Source organism: Castor canadensis, chromosome 11, assembly GCF_047511655.1.
Source record: "Castor canadensis chromosome 11, mCasCan1.hap1v2, whole genome shotgun sequence".
Taxonomy (NCBI): domain Eukaryota; kingdom Metazoa; phylum Chordata; class Mammalia; order Rodentia; family Castoridae; genus Castor; species Castor canadensis.
The window spans coordinates 117,194,198-117,215,353 of record NC_133396.1 but is presented as its reverse complement, the minus strand read 5'-3'; the positions used below and the strand labels follow the sequence as shown (position 1 = coordinate 117,215,353).

The 21,156-nt window shown below is 41.0% G+C and overlaps 1 protein-coding gene across 21 annotated transcripts in view; it reads right to left on the bottom strand.

The window, feature by feature from the left end:
- Esrrg (estrogen related receptor gamma) overlaps positions 1 to 21,156 on the bottom strand; it is a 556,652-nt gene that overhangs the window by 394,241 nt on the left and 141,255 nt on the right. Inside the window, exons 1-2 of one of the 21 annotated variants that reach the window (XM_074048317.1) lie at positions 5,621 to 17,467; positions 96 to 5,181 (exon numbers count right to left, since the gene is read on the bottom strand). The exons of 19 other annotated variants lie outside the window; for them this stretch is intronic. The gene's annotated coding sequence lies outside the window, so the exon portion shown is untranslated. Of the gene's footprint in view, positions 1 to 95; positions 17,468 to 21,156 lie in introns of those variants that run through there. One more of the 21 variants, XM_074048316.1, reaches the window with a different exon arrangement.

The window sequence follows — 21,156 nt, the reverse complement described above, 5'->3', positions numbered from 1 at the left end:
AAGCTAGGGCTCCAAGAAGTTTCTGGAATCTTAACACTGAGCAGAGATACAGACAATACACATCACAGAAGGCTGCTGTCTTCTGAACTGCTCACCTCAAATGAGATTAAGGACCCAGTGCTGATAACTGCCCAGTGACATCCTCTTCAGTGCCAGCCAACCCAACATGGCATTTTATTTCATTCAAACTGAAGTCACTGAAGAATTCTTGTGAAAATCTAATACAGGCTGGGTTTTTGTTTATAAGAATGATTAGCCAAGCAAATTAAAGAGGCAAAGGATACTACAAGGGAGTGAACTTCAATGAACTTTAAGATTTCAAACACTGTCTGCAAACAGAGGCAGATGGTGTCTGTCCCTGGCAGAACCCAACACACACCTTTCTGGGGGCAACGAGACTGAACATAGTGAACTGCAGTTTCACTACCAAAGTCAAGTCCAATGCCAGGTCTTCATTCACTAGGATCCAGCTGCTCTGTTCTTTTTCCTGTTCCTTGAACCAGCCCAACTCATTCCTATGTCAAGGCCTTTGCACTTGCTTCTCCTTCTGCCAAGAACATTCCGCCCTCAAACCATCCCAGGGTTAGCTCCTTGTCATTATTCAGCTGTCTGCTCAAAGGTTACTTATGCCTTAAAGTTCAAGCTCTCTCTGCTATCACATCAATATCACATCCCCATTCAACTGTCTCCTAACACCCATCACCATACGGAGCTCCACATAGCTGTCTGCATACTTATTTACAACAAAACACCGCCACTAGACTTTCGCATCTGTGACTGCATGGATCCTGTCTGTCTCATCACCACTGTAGCCCATCATGGGCTTCAGTGATTGGAAATTAGAAGATGCCCAACAAACATTTATTTCTTAAAGAAAAAATAAATCATCCTTTCTTAATTCTTGTATTTCAGAGGTTTTCCTGGCTTGATTGGCTACCTTTCCATTCTATGGGTCCTCCATTCCATTTTGCTTAATCAAACTGAAAAAGAAAATCTGTCACACTCTAGGTAAATATAATAAATGAAAAACAATAGTGCTGCTGATTGCTTTATATCCTGAGCATCATTGTATAGCAGCAGAATAGTCTTCTGAGAAGTCTCAGACTCCCATCTAAAGTGGAGAGATAAGCTAGGTCATGACACGGACTGTCTAGGCTATAGGACCCTGCAGCATCTCTGGACTGTTGGAGTCTTTATTCATTGCACAGATGGTTGGAAAAGCTCAGCATTAACTGAACAGCAAAGCTCTCCTGGGACTCCGTCCAAGGATGCACCCTGCTCTCTATCGCCTTCCATACTAGCCAACCTTCCTCCACAGTGACCAAACTTCAACACCCAGTAAGGTGCTGGAAACAAAGGACTGACATCCAGAAAACACACTCAGCATAATGATGAGAATTTGCCACACATGAATGATTGCCCTTCACTAGAACTTCCTAGGATGTAGAACCCAGCAAGGAAAAATCCAGAGAATTCACGCATCGTCTGTGTTATGTAACCCACTACCAAATGACAAGGGTGGGACTTCTCTTTCCTACTCAGAGAAGTAGCAAAGCACATCTCTCTTTTAGTTTTGTCTTCTTGTACATTTACAGATAAGGACTGCGTTTCTAAAGATAGAAGTGAGATAAAGTGCAAAACGTGGACTCACTCATAACCCCCAGAAGCACCTCTAAGCTTCCTGTATACATTTATACATTACACATTTATACATTGCTCATGCATGTATGTATGCTAGTAAATGTGTGCTGGGGGATGTGTGCAGACATGTGCAGTCATTTGGAAAATGGAAAACGTTGAGGCCGGCCCTGCCACCTTGGGAGAATCTCCAAGAGCTGGAACATTCTGAGTAGGTAATACTCCATGTTCTAAACTGCTCATGCAGCAGGACTGAGGAAAAGGCATCGCCTGGCCACCGGCTGTTCCTGACTCTGGGAAAATGAAAACACAGCAGCTCTGCACCTGTTCACCTGATGGTGAAGGAAGGAAAAGCCATTACCGAGTGACAGGAGACAAAAAACCAAAATCCACTTCAGCAACTCATCCCACTGCTGGTGATTAATCTCACACTCCCACAGCCTGACGCACATTAACCAGATAATTAATAATTTCTTTAGGGATTCCGGCTCGGCAACTGTTTTCTCAACCTGCACAGCATTAGGAGGGAGAGGCTGCCTTTGTGATCAAATGTCTGGAACAGGGAGAGGAACAGCGAAGACTTTGCAGCAATTTGTGAGCCTATTTTGAAATGAACAAGTGTGATGTAAGCAATCCAGCCTCACATTTTATCACTACTAAAGCTGACCTGAATAGCAAAGTCCCTTCCATCAAGTCCCTATAACTGGTGCCACCAGCAGAAGGGCCCTTGGTACTCTGGTATCCCTCTGGCCTGGAACCACATGTGGCTCACACTATGTAAAGGAAATAGAACACGTCAGACAATAATTAAACTCTGGAAATTCGTCTCCTTTTTTGGCAGTGCTGGGTTTTGAACTAGGGGCTTCTGGCTTGCTAGACAGAGCACTCTACCTCTTGAGCCATGCCTCCAGCCCTGGAAATTCATCCGTTTAAAGGTGTGCATAATCTGGTATGCTCCAAATGTAAAGTTTCAAAGAAGTGTTTGATCAGAACTGAGCCAGTTACCATAATTCTTGTCCTTGCTGGGTCTCATTCATGTCCATCTAAAGGGAAAAGAGGTACAAAGAAGGAAGCAAACCCTATCTGAGTGCCCTGTGCAATTTATCCTTCTTCTCTCATGTCAGAACTTGTTTCACAGGAAGAAGCCAAAACTTCTTTCTTAATGTCGGTCTGTATTAAGATTTTAAGACTGTGAATAAAAATCCCAAGAATAATAATACATTATAAGCAACACTATTAAAAAGACTCACCATTAAAATTCCAAATTATTCACGTTCTCTCCTAATGGGAAAAACACTACATTGAAAATATTATTATACATTTCTCTCAACTCTATCCAGAATGCGAATTGGATGGAAAAGAAACAGTATAATCCACCCTCATCAGAAATCACAGTGGACTTGCACACAGAAAACCAGGAACGAGGGCTTGCCACAGTCACACTGTGTTTTGGTATTATGTCCTCCAGCCTTCCTGAGGGATGTTATAATAGGCAGCTAAACTGCACTAGGCAATTTGAGTTTTGCCATGGGACAGTTAATCAGACTGGATGGCAACCACAGAGTGTGGCCACCTTATGTAGACTCAGAGAAGAAACACCCCTCCCCGCAGACCTCAATGCCAAGAAAACCTGGCTTCCCCTAAATGTGGATGATAAAGACAAGGCAAATCCTAGGGCTGAGTATTGGGGCTGGGAAGAAGCTTCAAACTAAATCATTAGTGTATTTCTAGCAAATATGCAGAATCATAATATAGGTACATCCCCCCCCAACAAAGACTCCAATTTAATCTCACTGGGGCAGTCTAGGGGGATTATCCTTATTTTCAGAAGTCTTTGGATTGGATTGGATTGTATATCTTTATGAGAATTCCCTCAAATCATCTTGGAATAAAGTAAGATAATGAATTAGACAAAAAGAGAGAAAGAGCAGAAAAAGACAAACTATAAAATCTTGGGTGAAACAACTGATCATAAAGCAGAGTCGTCAAAGCTGGAAGGATCTGGGATTCGCCAAGTCATGTCAGGCACTCTCTGAGTGGGGACAGTGTGCTGTAGGGTATGAATCCTCAAGATAAAAATCAACTCTGTAACCTAGATTTTATATTAAAATATATATTATGCAGTAGAGTGTAAATTTCATAAGCACAGTAAAGATGAGGCAGACACTAGAAAACATTTTTTTTTTTTTAGTGAAAGGAATAGTAGGGGAGGAGAAAAGAGAAAGAAACATTTCCTGCTCCCCAAACAGGAAATGAGAGCAAAGACTCCCAGAAAACAAATGGTTTGATTCCTATTGGCTACTTTAGGCCCTCTTCATAAATCACACACCTGTTCCTTGACTGGTGGTCTTAGAATACATGGGACATTTTGAGAAACATTCAATTATATCACATTATAGATCAGGAAAATGAGGCTGAATTCTTTGACTTAAACTCCTTATTTCTAAAATGAAGGTAATAATAAACATTTCATTAGCCACCATGAAGATCCGGTGTGAATCATACCACAATCTCTAAAACAATGCTAGCTATAAAGTCTTAATCAAGAACACATGTGAGCCGGGCACAGTGGTACACGCCTGTAATCCCAGAATTTAGGTGACCGGGACAGGAGGACTGTGTGTTGGAGGCCAGCTTGTGCTACACAGTGAGTTGAGGTCAGCATGGGCTAATAATGAGACTTTGTCTGAACCAAAGCAAGCAACAAACAAAAAAATACCATGTTCTCCAGATTTGCAAAATTCCAGTTTCCACCAATAACTCCGAAGTCCTCCTGTGTCTATAAAAGTTAAAAGCACAAGAAATCACCTAGTGGTGTGAGTTATCAAATCACAACACCACAAACAGTACCCAGTTCCACCAGGGAAACCTAGACTGGAAAAACTGACACTCTAAGTATATACACACACTCTTTGAGGATAACGCCTTGTTCGGTTTATTTTGACCTCCTAGAAACAAACACAATGCCTCTACTACACACCCAATTTATTAGGCTCTCAGTCAGTATCAGCAGTTGAACTGAGATCTGGGGGATGGACATGATTAAACCTAAAAGCACTAAAATACTATAGGTATCACCATCGATACCAGCAAACAAACACATCGACACAAAAAAACCCCAGGGATATGGACATGGCATAGAATAAAGAGCACTGGATTTGGAATAATAAGACCTGGTTTAACTCCCTGATTTTTTTCAACACTATGTATGTAAACTTAGAGGGATATTCTCAATCACACATGGCCTAATTCCCCACTGAAATACTAGAACACAGTGCTAACCTCGACACGTTGTTGTGAGGAATAAGTTGATATAAATAAAAGAAAAATTTGTTAAATTATACAGCACTACGCAGCATTAGTTACTACCTGTGGCTACATTATTGCATAGAAATACAAAGACTGTGGAAACACACACTCACAAACACACACTCACACTCACAAACACACTCACACAGTAGGTACTTTTCTTTCCCACATGGCTTGATTCCAAAGCAAACTGAACCAAGATCCTTACAAACTAGAAACAGTATTTTAAAATAACTACATACCATCTCAGCCCCTGATTTTAGGGTTTTATTATACACAGCTAATTGAAAATGTTTCATTAGGTTTATTACAAGCACGCCAATGAATTAAGGAAAAATCTGTCATCACTACCTTTTCCTTGAAACTTATACTGCATTGTCACAAAGGCCTTGACATTACAAAATCAACACACATTAATTCAGCACAAGTCATAGGACTGGACATAGGATGGAAATTTGGCATTTCTAATACTAGGACACCATTGAGAAGGTTTGACAGAAAGCTATTATGCTCCTGATGTCAGGACGCGTGCAGACAAAGCCTTCCTTGCTATGGTGAGGTGCATTATGGAGCACTAGCTCTATGGAGACTGGACTGGCCTGGTGCAAACCAAATGTGTGAGGTGAAACACTCCTGACCCAGATTGTTGCTTTACTAAAAACTCACACTACACACACTGACGAGAACTGAACCCTGAAAAGATGAAGTACAAAGATCGCTACTAAGAAAACAGGCACTACAGGCAAATACTGTACAGGTAGCTACGTACATCAGTGTAAATCGTAGCACACTGTATTTGCTGCTCTTTTTTTTTTTTTACTTACAACTATTTATTGAGTGACTTTCGGGTACAAGGTACTTTACATACATTTATTCACACTGATTTAATCAATAAACATTATTTTATCTAATGGGTCTTTTAATTGCCATTTTATAGTTGGAAAAAAACTGCATGTGGATGTATGTACCAGCTTTATTTGTAACTGACCAAACTTGGAAGTGACCAAGATGTCCTTCTGTAGGTGAATGGATGAAGACTCTGTGGTACTTCCAGATAATGGACTATTACTCAGTGCTAAAAAAATTTAGGAGCTATGAAGCTATGAAAAGGCACAAAGGAACCTTAAATGCATATTATTAAGTTAAAGAAGCCAATCTGAAATGACAACACACTGTAGAGTTCCAACTATATGGTATTTTGGAAAAGAAAAAACTATGGAAACAGTGGTTGACAGGCGAAACAAGGATGACTACGTAGAACACAGGCGATTTTTATCTTATGTGAAACTATTCTGTATGATGTTATAATGGTAGATAAATGTTATTAGACTGTCGCCCAAACCCACAGAATGTACAACCCCAAGAGTGAGCCCTATTGTAGGCTTTGGATCTGAGTGACAGTGACATGTCAGTGTAAGTTCATCAACTGTGACAAATGCACCATGCTGGTGAGGGATGCTGATAATGGTGGTGGCTATGCACGGTAGGGAGAGAGGGGTAGATGGGAAACATCTATGCCTTCCACTCAACTGTGCTGGAAACCTAAAACTCCTCTAAAAGATAAGGTGGGAAGGGAGGTGAGATGAGGGGAGGAGACAGGATGGGACAGGAGGGAAGGGGAGGGAAGGGAAGGCAAGCTAGGGGTGTAACTCAGTGGCAGAGCATTTGACTAGAGTATGTGATGCCCTGGATTTGATTCCAGCACTGCCAAAAAGTACATACAAAGGAAGAGGGGAGAAATACACTAATTTGCTCAAAGTCTTATAGTCATTTCAAATGTGGCAGAAATAGGACTCAATTCTAGGTCTATGCAACATCACGGCTTATTTTTTCTGCCTCTGTATTTTTTACATATCTACAGGGTACATCCTTCATTGAAGTCTTCCTCTTTTACATCTGTCTCTGGCCAAAAGCATTTGTCATTTTATTCACACTGGTGAATGAGATATAATTACTGCATGCTCAGTTCTATATGATGAAGGTACTACAGTAATTGTTGGAGTTGTGACATGTGGCCATGACAGCATACATACACGTACACACCCGAAAGATGCACAGGTAAACATTTTATGCAAATTTTTCCAGTGCTGTCAAATTATATGTGATCCTATGTTTAATATTTAGGGGTTTTTTAATGTGTCATTATTGATCAGCACTGTCAGTGGGATGTGGCTTTGAAGTCAGGAGTCTTCAGCCACTGTCCCTGAACTTTTTCCAGGCTTACTTTTTCTCTCTCTCTTTCTTTCTTTAATTCTTTTTTTTTGGTGGTGGGGATACTGGGTTGAACTCAGGGCCTTGTACTTTTGAGGAGGGCATTCTACCACTTGAGCCATGCCCAAAGCCTTTTTGCTTTACTTATTTTTTAGGTAGGACCTCATGTTTTTACCCAAGCTGACCTCAAACCATGATCTCCTACATCTGCCCCACCATGTAGCTGGGATTACAAGTATATATCACCATGTCTGACTTGTTTTTGAGATAGAATCTCACTTGCTTCTCTCAGGATGGCCTCAAACCACATCCTGTGTAGCTGGGATTACAGATATGAACCACCAAGTTGGACTCATGTTTCCTAATTCTAAGATAAGAATTAAAAATATTTGTCCTGTCAGTCAGCCATAGTGGCAAAAGCCTATAATCCCAGCTAATTGGGAGGTGAAGGTAGGAGGATCATGAGTTTGATGTCAGATTGGGCAAAAAGGAAGAAAGACCCTGTCTCAAAAAATAAATAGACAAATAAGCCAAGTGCGATGGCTCAGGTCTGTAATCCTAGCTACTCAGGAGGCAGAGATCAGGATTATGGTAATTTACAAGATCCTGTCTCAAAAATACCCAACCCAAAAAAGGCTGGCAGAGTGGCTCAAGTGGTACAGCATCTGCCTAGCAAGCATGAAGCCCTGAGTTCAAACTCCAGTACCACCAAACAATAAATAAATATAAAATTTTTTTTAAAAGGCTGGGGGCACAGCTTAAGTTGTGGAGCACTTGTCTAACGAGGTGAAGGCCCTGGGTTCAATCGCCAGTACCACACACACTCGTGCACACTAAAAAAAGAACACCTTCCCGTGTACCTCAAAGAGCTGTACGAGTACCAAACGATACAGAGCACGTGGTAAGCACTTTAAAATGTATAAAACTCTGTATGCTGCAAGTCATTGCTATTAGGAATAATTATAAACCTTGAGAACGGCTGGGAAATTAGCTATCATTATAATTAAAGTAGTAGTCACACAATTTTTATGCTTTTATGACTTTGAAGGGTCCTCATTTATATCCTGAGGCATCAGAAAGAGGAGAAACATAAAGAACCAACGTACACCAGTTCCACTCTAACAACAGCAAGTGACAAGGCTATATTGCAAACAGAAATAACAACACGGAAAATACCAGAAAAGTATATTCCAATAGATCTTGGTCAAGAAAAATTGATTTCTAGTTCCTAAAAAATGGTAATGACGCCCCCTTTTCTTCTTTTAACAATACTATTGAGAATCGGCTATCACGGGGGAAAAAGAGAATTGGCCAGCAGGCTAACACTGTAGTCCTAATCTCAGTTCTCACATGGGGGATTAATAACAAATATTTGTAATGTTTCCTGAGGAGGAAAATCCTAGTTTTTTATGAGTATTAGCACTACACCCATATGTGCACTTGGCCCCAGCATAATATTTCATGTTTAATATCAATTATTACATGAGCTTCATTACAGCAGCAAAATAAAATGTTACTTATAAAAATGCTCACTTTTTCCCTCTATAATTTAAATACATTGCTAAGAGGTCATTTCTCAAACCATTACTGGTCCTGCAATTTCCTAAGACTTATAGCTTTTCTCAGAAGCAGTGCTCACATAAAGTAGCTCAGTAGGAAAAAAATGATTTTGACCATGTAAACACATCTAATTGTCAGCTGAAATTATTGAAAATCTAAATTGTATGATTTCCAAGGGGGCTCACTTAACTAGCAGTGGGAATGATTTGCTCTTGGGTTCCTTATTCCTTGATAATAACCCAGCCCATCCAGGAGGGTGTCTGGTGCCAACAATCCTACTACTCCAGGTAACAGAATTGCCTCAATGATCAAATGCAGGAAGTCACCATCTTTTGTGCCTGGCCACCCTGACAGACAGGCAGGTGACAGGGAGCATGCCAGTTCATTCTTTCCTTACCCATCCTGAAGCCCTGGGCTTCCAGACATGAGGGATTTGTTTTCAAGGTACTGACATTTATTCAAAGATCCAAATATAAGTTGAAGAAAGAAGAACGATAACAGCACTCATCACTAGTATGTGCAAAAGCAAGTACTCTGTTTCCAAGTCCCTCTCTGGAGTGTCCTTCGGTAAACATGGAAGGCTCCCCAGAACTTCTTCCATTTACTGGCTTCATCCAGTTGTGGACCCACCACCCCTCCTCTCAGAGCCACATCTGTGGATGTCAGCTCTGCAGGAAGTCCTAACCACCTCTGTACAGGGCCAGCTGGAGATGACAAAGAAGCAAGGTCACCTCTGCTCCACTTATGCATGCACACCCAGAAGTCAAGCAGCAACTCACTCTTGCATCCCTTGGTTGGCATGGAAGAGGTCATATAAGTCACCACAATTGAGGATATCACTGAGAAAAGCAGCCACACATTCTACTATCCTTAACGAGGGTACTGATGCAGTGGAGACCATAAAGACTGCAAAAGTGCTCTTTCAACACACAGACTGCATTAATACAAAAGCAAATCAATCTTCCATCTGACCCTAAACAGCCAACCTAGAGTTAAAAAAAACAAACACTGACACATATGCTTGATTACAAGAAGTGAGATCTCATATATTTGATGCAGGGGAGCATCACTCAAGACAACCTACGAAGGACTAGAGAAAAGACCCTGGGCAGTCACATCCTGGTAATACTAGAGAAAGAGCTCAACGATGACCTCTTGAGCAAAGGAGGAGCCTGTTGTGTGCACCAGAAATGTAGCCAGTCCTACGATGCCTTTTCTCATATACTGCACCATCACCAGCTCCCAAAAGAAAGAGCCAGTGACAGTAACCTCGTTGGTATGCAGTGTAACAGTCCATCCCTAACTCAGGCAATCTTGTGAACTATTCATCAGGGAAGGAAGACACTACTTTCCTCTATGCAGTACTTGTTAAGAACTTTTAGTCATATGTGATTCACTCTCTCTTCCTGTGTGTGTGTGTGTGTGTGTGTGTGTGTGTGTGTGCGCGCGCGCGCACGCACACGCACATGCCCAGCCACCTTCCTCTCTCTTTTGGCCTCGACTCAAGCATTAACCTTTGATGTAACATTTGTGCCCCTATCAGAATGGAAGGAATGAGCTTCAGAGAAAGCATTGAGTTGAGAGAATAAAAGGATGACATCACTTCAAACGTGGACTTGCCATGAAATAGTCTTTTCAAGTGCTCCCCTGTGTTGTCAGCCAGGGGCCCTCTCCGCTCCCTGACGACTGCACACTGGCCCCGCTTCAGCACTTTTGATCACCATGTGTCACGTATCACCATGGGTTGCACTTGTGCACTTTTTAAAGATCCTCTTGTGTTCAGTTTACAAACTCCCAAAGAAAAGGCGAGAATTCATTAGCACCAGATGTTAGTTTGATAATTGTAAAGGAAGTCAGTATAAACATTTACATGGCATTTGCCCAAGATGAGGAATGAGAATTGTTGGACTCTGGTTCACATTCTTTTTGGTATACATAACACAAGGCACAGGTGGCATGAAGGCCCAGGGGATAAATCCTATACCACTGTGTTTCTCTTTTCCTCTGTAAAGTACAAAGGAAAGTCTCCTAACCTTTTCCCTATTGCAATTCATTGATGCCATATGCAAATCATCTTGTTGTTATACCTTTTTTTTTTTAGCAGTACTGGGGTTTGAACTCAGGACTTTGAGCTGGTGAGGCAGGTACTCTACCACTTGAGCCATACCTCCAGCTCACATGCAGATCATTTTGAGATATCTGGATTCCTTCAAATATCACTGGATTCCTTCCTCCACTCTCCAAACCCATCTACTGAGCAAGCACAGGGGGTAAAAATGCTCATTAGAGCATTTTTTCAGTGACCTGGGTTCGAATCTCACTCAGCCACTGCCTTGGTCTTCTTTTGCTGTAATCACTCAAAACTGCTTGGCAATGAGCCACTACCATTCTGTCAGTTCCCAAATCTATAGGGGGAACTGGGCTCAAATGGACTTTTCTTCTTTTCAACCTTACTGGTGGTCACTAAGGTGGCTGAACTGGGATGGTTTGTGGTTTGGGGCTGGGCTCTGAAGGGATTCTGGGATGGTTGGATTTCTCTCTCCCCCAACCTCCCTCTCTTTATAGTTTCAAGGTCTCTCCCTTTCCCCATATCTCTCTACATAGTCTCTCCAGGAAGGTAACTAGAATTTTTTACCAGGTGACTCAGGGAATTACAAAAGAGGAAGCTTGTTGGCTTACTTAATGCTGGCATCCAGATGAGAACAAAATCACTTTTGCCACTATCTACTGACTAAAGCCAATCTTAGGACTGGCTCACATTCAGAGAACCATAACTACACCCTAGTGTGAATATCTTGGGAACCACCAATGCAGCTGAGTACATCATCACTTAACAAATAACCAAATGTATACATTCTGTTGTGACACTAAAAGGGGAAATTATACTTCCTATTTTATAGGGATCTAACAATCTAGATAGTGCATGTGAAGTGGTTAGCAGAGAGACTGGCCCATGGTAAATAATCCCATGGTGTATCTCAAAGTAGTTGGAATTTCTAGCATCCAGAAGCTTGTGAGCCCCCTCCTCCCAGTGTGGACACCTGCCACAAGTGCACAGTTCAGCTGGACACCGGTGGCACATGCCTGTAATCCCAGCTGCTTGGGAGGATAAGATCAGGAAGTTTGTGGTTTAAGGCCAACCCAGGAAATAACTTTGTGAGACCCCCATCTCAACCAATCGCTGGGCATGGTGGAATGTGCCTGTCAACCCAAGCTGTTCAGGAGGCTGAGACTGGGAAAATCAATTTTGCCTTTGCAAAAATGTTTGCAAGGCCCCTTCTCAACAGAAAAAAAGCTGGGTGTAGTGGTACATGCCTGCCATCACAGCAACGGGAAGTGTAAAACAAGAAGACTGTGGTCGAAGCCAGCCTGAGCAAAAAGCAAGACCCTATTTCCAAACTAATCAGAGCAAAAGGACTGCAGGTGTGGCACCTGCCAGCAAGTGCAAAGCTGAGTTCAAACCCAAGTTCAAACCCCAGTCCCACCAAAAAAAAAAAAAAAAACAAGAAAAACAAGTAGAGTCCATAGTTAAAATTAGCCATCATAGAAGTCATTGCAGTACCTACTACAGACCCTGGCAACCCCCTGGAAATTAGCATCTATTGATTGACTATGTGATCAAATGAATTTTATACACTGCCTCTAAGTACTCCCTCTAAAACACAAGGACAGATTGAGCTATTTCACAAGAGTTTCTTATACGCAAATTAGAAGTCATCAAATTCAATGTCATGAGCAATCACAGCAGTCTGGAGTTCATCTTCACCTCCTTTTAAATATAGTATATATAGCAAATTCCCCAAAAATATTTTGCCAGATTTCCACTGCCTCAATTTTAAAACTCAGGCACACTACAAGAAATATGTAATCCATATGTCTATGATTCATTTTTACCCAGTTCATCAAAATGCTGTTTTCATATTAAATGTCAAAATGCCTTTTATGTCTCTATATATGAGCCCTTTTAAGTTGTTATTTTTAAATCATGCTACAACGAGTTTCATCAAATTTAAACTCTACAAAGGCATTTGTAATTTTGTGCCAAACATCAGCTTCTGGGATGCTTTAATTTTGTTTACTCTGGGAAAATTCCTGTTTTCAGAGATAGACATTTCAGTTTCCGTTAAATATCCCCAATTCTCTTAGTCTTTACTTTAAGTGTACTAATGAAAAAAATCCCCTATAGGTCCACAGAGAGTTTAGAAAATCAGCGTGTCACCTACAGTCTCTTTCAAAGGAACACATCTTTGTTTCTATCATTCCATTCTACCTCAATTCTATCAACTGGTGTGTGGGAAAAGAGCCTACTATTTGTTACTATCTTTAAGGATAAAACCAAGGACAAATTTTGTTCTCTACAGTTCTAGAAACTGTAAGCTTCTCTACATAGATATGTTATATACTCAGTGTACTCCTGACATCCAAATTTCATCCAATCCTCTTCCTTTTCAGTACTGTTTTTTTAATGTTTATAACTGTTTTATTCATAATTGTCAAAAATTGAAAGTCACCAACAGACACCTTCTTGAGGTGAATAAATAAAGTACCATACACCCAGACATGGGAATATCATTCAGTGCCAGAATAAATGAGTATCAAGTCATGAAAAGACACGGAGGAAGCTTAAGTGCACGCTGTTAAATGATTTAAAAACCCAGTCTGTAAAGTCTGCATATTATGATGCTGCAATAATATGGCTTTCTAGAAAAGACAAAACTATAGAGGCAATTTTTTTTCTTAGAAAAGTAGTTGTCAAGGATGGGGGAGGGGGAAAATAGATGCAACCTGGGGAATTTGGGGGCAGAGAAACTACTCTTTATGATACTGCAATAGCAGGTTCATGTCACCAGACGCTGTTCAGCCTATAGGATATAAATACCAAGAATGAACCATGATGTAAACAATGGACTCTGTCTGGTCAGTAATGACGTATCATTGTAATGGTCATTGATTACAACCAATGTGCTACTCTGGTTTGAGTATTGCTGGTGGGATGTGCTGGGTGGAACACAAGGGGTAGATGGGAACTCTATGTCCTTTTAACTTGATTTTGTTGTGGACCTAAAATGCTACAATAAATAGCACACACACACACACACACACACACACACACAAAACTAGCCCCCTCTTTCCCATCACAGGTATCCCATGAGAGCTACCACGCCTCTTGCAGCCATGTACTTATCAAAGGTTTGTAGCTCTGCCAAATCATAGAAGCATCTGGTAATGCACCATATAATGAACTTGGTTGGGAAAGATGGGAACTAGGTAGGGACCTGGGTTCATGTAATCCATCTGACCCGACATCTCTTCACTCTACATAAATCATTGTCCACCCATCTACAAACTAATAGGATTTACCTGGCCATGATAACTGTGGCCTCATTCAATTATTTTCTTTAAAATTCTCTTAAAATTTTTTGTTGTTTTCCTTTTTCTATAATATGATTTAACTTTTTTACTATGAGATTTCTTTTTTAAAAAGAAATAATAATGTAATAGGACCACTCCATGATTCAAATTTCTGTGATCAGCTGGCTGCACTTTGGATTAAAATAAATATTTATAATAAAGTAGCATGCCAGCTAAAAAGAAAAATAATCTACAAAAGTCAATATTACATAATTTTAAAAGTAATCAGAGTAAGGTCTGTGACCCCAGACACATCAATTAAGCTCTGGATTTTATTAATGTATAAAATGAGGATAATTTTGCCTATACTGCCTCCATCACAGACTACTCAGAGTATGAAATGACTAACATAACGTTTAGTAAAATATAAACAATATTAGTGATATTTCCTATATATGTGGTATGGGTAGTTCTTATTTTTTCCCAATTTCAAAAATAAGTGGGTGTCATTCTCTAATGTGTCCATTTCGGAGTAAAATTATTTCTGTCTAGTCACTAAGACACTAGTCTAGTCACTACGGGAGCTAGGCTCTGGTGGCTCATGCCTATAATCCTAGCTACTCAGGAGGCAGAGATAGAAGGATCACGGTTCAAAGCCAGCCCAGGCAAATGGTTCTACATCCTATCTCAAAAACCCATTCACAAAAAAAGGACTGGTAGAGTGGCTCAAGGTGCAGGCCCTGAGTTCAAGCTCTAGTACCACAAAAAAAAAAAAAAGAAAGAAAAAGAAAGAAAGAAAACTATGGGAGTTAGTTAGTCACAAAGATGACTTCACAAGCTTATTTGGTCCACTTCCAGGGATCTTTATGGCCACAGGTTTACTATTCCTAGTCACCCACTGAGCAAAGGATACTAGTTTGTCCCTTCCTAGAGAAAATGCCATTCATATGGCACTGATATCTTTCCATTTAATTTGTCGAAATATGAAACATTTTAGAAGCAGTACTTCTGGGTCTGAGCTGAGAAGCATATTTCAAAAGCCTTGGCTAGAACACTCCGGCTTGAGCTGCAAACAGCTCTGAAATTTGAACTCCAACCACTATAAATCTGTTGCTAGGTTAAGAATGTTTTCTAGTAAACAGTTTGCTTCTTTAATAACTTACTAATGCAGAATACATTCTTTATATTCTTCTCTTAAAGAACACAAGTTAAAAACAAACAGGCTATCACCATAGCTAGGCCCCTTCTCTACAAATCAGACCAGAACAACTTACATTCCAAACTCGAATTAGTCTCGCATGGAGGAGGAATATCAGGCTTCTATACCACCACTGAGCTGACCCAGGTGTTAATTTGAATTTTAAGCAGAACCAAGCTTTTGCTGGGGTCCATCCCACCTGTCAGTATATAGTAGTATAACAAGATAATTACTTCCTCTTATTTCAAAATGCCAGACACCCAAGTAAGACTTCCATGGAAAATGAACAGAGCACCTGCATTAAATTTTATTCTAATAAGTCTAAGACTGAGTATCACTGGTATCTTGCTGTTATGCTGAGAAATGGTGGCAGATGCCATATAAACCCTAAGAAAAGTTAGACCTACACTTTGAGAATTTTAGATAGATACTGGGGAAAATTTTTTTTACAGAAGCAAGAGGAAGTTGTATATCATTCATTCAAGGAGCAGTGCCTCCTTATTGGAAAATACAAGGTTGAAATACAAGGTTATTTACATAAGGAAAGCAGCAATGCTATGCTTGTACAGATTTCTTGTTTATTTCATTCTAAAGATTTTAGATGTACATGCAAACTCTTCTTTACAAAAACCTGTCCAGAACTTGATATTGACCCCAGCATGGCCTGGCTCTTCACAGAGTACAGTGATTTAAATCTTTCTGATAGATTTGATGAAGATAACCAACTGAAGTCCACAAAAACAAGGCGTAGGCTTGAGTTCAAGCCCCAGTACCGAGTGTGCACACACAGTTGTTTGTCTGCAATTGCCTGCCTGGACATGGCCTTTCACATTCGTTGTAAAAATTACTTGAGAATATTTAATGATGCCTATTTACCTTTCATATTCATCATAAAAGAAACAAGACAGAATAGGCCATTAATGATGTATATGAGACCTGTATCACCTTGTGATAGTTTATAGGAATTTTGGAAAATAAATTACCAAAGATAAATGAAATGTAAGGGCAGTCCCCAGAAGACAGCTTCCATGTAAAACTATGCCACTCACCACACTGCAACCTTCCCTAGCTACGGGGTTTCAATGCCATCTAGCAGATTATTGGTTCTCTGCCAAGGACCTGTCCTGAATCATGAAGGAAGAGGTTAGGAGAAGGAGCTGCTTGAAAAGGTCGCTATCACGGGCATCTTACTCCCCTTGCCTATGTTGAATACATCTTAGCATCTAAAATCCCCAATGCTGTGGAGGCAGCATGAAACCATGAGCAAGGCAGGTGGTTGAGAGGCTGGCAGCAGAGCTAGATTCAAATCCCAGATGTAACTGTGAGCTGTTTTCAATAATTCACAGGTTTTACTCCACTCTGCTATTTCACTTGGAAACTGAACTTAAAAATGCAAATGGTAACCTGAATGACCCAGTCAGTACATGACTTGGAATCCAGACATTCGAAGAATGTCATTTCAAAAGTGAGGTTGAAACAACAGGTGTTGGCAAGGATGCGGGGAAAAAGGAACCCTCTTACACTGTTGGTGGGAATGTAAACTAGTACAACCACTCTGGAAAAAAATTTGGAGGCTACTTAAAAAGCCAGACATTGATCTACCATTTGATCCAGCAATACCACTTTTGGGGATATACCCAAAAGAACGTGACACAGGTTACTCCAGAGGCACCTGCACACCCATGTTTATTGCAGCACTATTCACAATAGCCAAGTTATGGAAACAGCCAAGATGCCCCACCACTGACGAATGGATTAAGAAAATGTGGTATCTATACACAATAGAATTTTATGCAGCCATGAAGAAGAACGAAATATTATCATTCGCTGGTAAATGGATGGAATTGGAGAACATCATTCTGAGTGATGTTAGCCTGGCCCAAAAGACCAAAAATCATATGTTCTCCCTCATATATGGACATTAGATCAAGGGCAAACACAACAATGGGATTGGACTTTGAGCACATGATAAAAGCGAGAGCACACAAGGGAGGGGTGAGGATAGGTAAGACACCTAAAAAAATTAGCTAGCATTTGTTGCCCTTAACACAGAGAAACTAAAGCAGATACCTTAAAAGCAACTGAGGCCAATAGGAAAAGGGGACCAGGAACTAGAGAAAAGGTTAGATCAAAAAGAATTAACCTAGAAGGTAACACCCACGCACAGGAAATCAATGTGAGTCAATGCCCTGTATAGCTATCCTTATCTCAACCAGCAAAAACCCTTGTTCCTTCCTATTATTGCTTATACTCTCTCTACAACAAAATTAGAAATAAGGGCAAAATAGCTTCTGCTGAGTATTGAGGGGGTAGGAGGGGAGACGGAGGGGGTGGAGTGGGTGGTAAGGGAGGGGGTGGGGGCAGGGGGGAGAATTGACCCAAGCCTTGTATGCACATATGAATAATAAAAGAAAAAGAAAAAAAAGTGAGGTTGATATGATTTTTCCCATTTGATAGTAAGAAAGACATCACGTACACACCAGACACATTCTCCATCAGGAGGCTCAGAGGAGGAGTGTTGGAGAACAAGTCCCCAACACTTGGGATCTTCATCACATGGCGACTTTTTGCAAGTGCTTAACTGAACTTCGCACTCTGTGTTCCACTGGTGAAGTGAAGGGAATGACACCTACATCTTACGGTTTAGAATATGACAGATACCATGCCACTCCTCTGTGTGAAACTCCCAACAGCTTCCCATCTTCCCAAGAGTAAAGGACAAAGTCCTCGCAATAAGGTACAAACTCTAACAGACCATACCACATAATATCGCTGACTTCTATTCTTCCTTTCCTACTGACCCTTCCCTGCTCGCCTTCAACACATGCATGCTTGTCCCTGGGGGCTGTTGCTGGCCTTCGCTTTGCACTCTTCCCCTGACCCCCACTGCTGCTCACTCACTTCCTTCAAGTCTCCACTCCAACCTTGCTGATCAGTGGAGCTTTTCCACTTATCTCTCTTAGAAATGAGACCTCGATCCACTCTGCTGCCTTCTCTCTATAACACTGAGCACCTTCTAAGGTAATCAGTATTTTCAACTTTATTGTCTTAACTCCTTTTAGTAGAACAGAAACTTGAAGAGAACAGGAATTTATATTGATTTTATTCCCTGCTGCATCTTTAAGGCAGAGCCTGGTACTTGTGATGGCTCAGTAAATATTTACAGGACAAAGAGATTTGTTGTAAGGTTTCAAGGTTTGTTTGTAGGCATGCTCCTTACAAGCACTTAGCTCAGTGCCTGGCACGCGGAGAGACCTTAATAAATGACAGCCATTAGCTGCAACAGCAGGTGGGAGGTGAGTACTACTACTTTGTGTCACACACAGGACTGAAAGGCCACTGATCTATTGCTGGTGTCTCCATGACCCACCGCTAGGCCGTGAGCACACCAGTTCCTACATCTGTAAGCAGAACGATTAATACTTACCCGAGGGAAGGAAGGAAGCTAAGAAAAAATGTTTGTGACTTGCATTGCCATCAAAGATAAGGTAATCATAGCGTTACATAAACTATTTGACAAAACAGTACAGTAAGAGACATTGTAGTTTCTCATGTTTAATGACATTTCTACCTACAGAAATCATCTTTCAGCTGGCACTCACATGCCCTGCCTGGTTTTCTCCACAACCTTCCTTTCTTGGGGTTGCAGTTAAGCACCAATGAAGGAAGAGCCACTCTGAGACTTTCCTGGGGAAATGCAAGGATCAGGCTTCTTGGATGGGGCAAGCCATTCTTTTCATCCCAGTAGAAATATACAGGGAGAGATACAGTCCTGGGCTCCTGTTCATTAACTGGGTAGAATTACTGCAGCAAGAAGGTTAATGATTACACAAGTAATTAACACGTCCTTCATTTTCATACTCTAATCCTATAGTTGCAGGATTTCAACCTTGGTCCCAGAGTCCAAGGGAACATGAGAACAGAATGGCAATGAACCACACTGGCCTTGGAGAGAGAGCCAGGAAAAGAAGAGACAGCCCTGGGTTTCTAACCACTTCCTAATGAGGTATAACTAGAACACATGCACACTATCAGCTAGCACGATGGTGCATTTTTAACAATCACATGCTTTTTCTGGCAGCAAGAGTCACCCTGTTGTGCACCACACAGGTATGTGACACCCCATCTTCCCTAAGCCTCCACTCCTACCCCTTCACGCCTGCACACTGTATATTTGGTGTCACTGTTTATTAAAGATAACTAATGCCCTAAGTCTTTATTTACTTCTGTTTATTGCTATTTTAGCAAGAGTCACCAGAGAGCAGCTATGCTTCTGGTCCATTCGGGTTCTTTAATCACTGTTACTAGGTAAAATCATCTGTGACAACTAATCCAAAAAGCAGATTATATTTATTTTGGCTACAGTGGCTTGCAATTCGTTAAAATCAACAAAGCCTTTTCATTAGCCTCCTGCTGATGTCCTAAAAACAGACATTTCAAGGGTCTCAAAGCACAGAGCTCCACATATGCAGCCAAGCTAATTCTGACAGATTCTCAGTGCCATTCTTAACACAAAATCTTATTAAACTAACAAACAAGAAACAGAACCCCTCCTCTCTGCTACAAAGGCTTAATTAACATGCCTAAACTCCAAAATCAAAATCCTAACCACAAAGCTTCCTGAATGTGGAAACAAAACAAACACAGAGACTGTGTCATTAGTTAAGCAAGATTTACCAAAAATTGGACCTCTTTTTGTTTCTTGTTTTTTTTTTTTTTGAATAATGTGGGAAAAGATTACAGATCAGAACCATGGTGCTTGTTACTAAACAGTTCTGCACGGTATTCTGGCCTTTAAAAGCTGGGGTTGTGATTAACTGGACAGCTGGGTGAAGTCAGTGAATCTACTGAGGAGAGACGCAAGATCTTACCTGTTCTTGAGATGACACACAGTCGTCCCAGGTTTTAAGAACAACACACACACATGGCCCTCCTTCATGAATCGTCACATATACAATCACATCAACACATTTATTTCATGCACAGTTCTCGTACTTGCCACCATCTGGCTGTCCATCTCATAGAAGAAGGGCCTCTTTGATGCTGCATTGGATTTTAGGTCTCAGTGTCTGGAATGGGGCGTTCCAGGAAAGACGCTCATGGCAGTGACTCAGACATCACCACACCACCAGGCAGCAGCCATAATTAATGAATGAATCAAAAGGTCTACTCAAGGAGCAAAGAAGGTAGACAATGATTTATGTTTACCTAAGGGGAAGATTATTTAGCTTTGCAAGACTTTCAAAATGAGGGAGCCCAGAAATATTCAGATATGGTGCAGCCCTTTTTCCATACTGAAAGGAAAATTGAAGAGTAAACAAACAAATCTAGAAATAAGAGGGGGAGGGAGGACAGACAGGAAGGTCCTCTCTCCCCCCTAATTTTCCCCTCTAAAGCTCTGATTGGAAAGCTATTTCCATGACTGCTACTGCAATGGAATTGCTTGTTTGTCCCCCCAGCATAATCCTGAGTGTTGTCAAGGATGATTACCAGATGATATGTCACCCAAGTCTCTTTCCTAACATGCAGATTTCCACTGGGTGAAATGGGAGGCCAAAGGCAGTCCTCGAGAGCAATGGATGGTTTAGTTCTCAAGCGCACACATGCCTAGCTCACAGACTGTCTTTGAGACCAAAAAAAAGGTCCCATCACTGCCACAAGGGCCTCTGTCCAGCAGCCCCTTCGGCCAGTACTTTAGTTTCTGGTTCATTCGATGAGCAAAAGCACTGTCTGTTAGAGCAGATAATAAAATCCAGCCTCGAAGGAAAATCCACATACAAAGCTTCTCTCAAATCAGTTTTGTCCACAGGGAAAAGTGAGCCACATCTGATATACAAGTTATCATTTTGGCTCTCCATAATTAAAACTATTGTTGCCATGGCAATCCT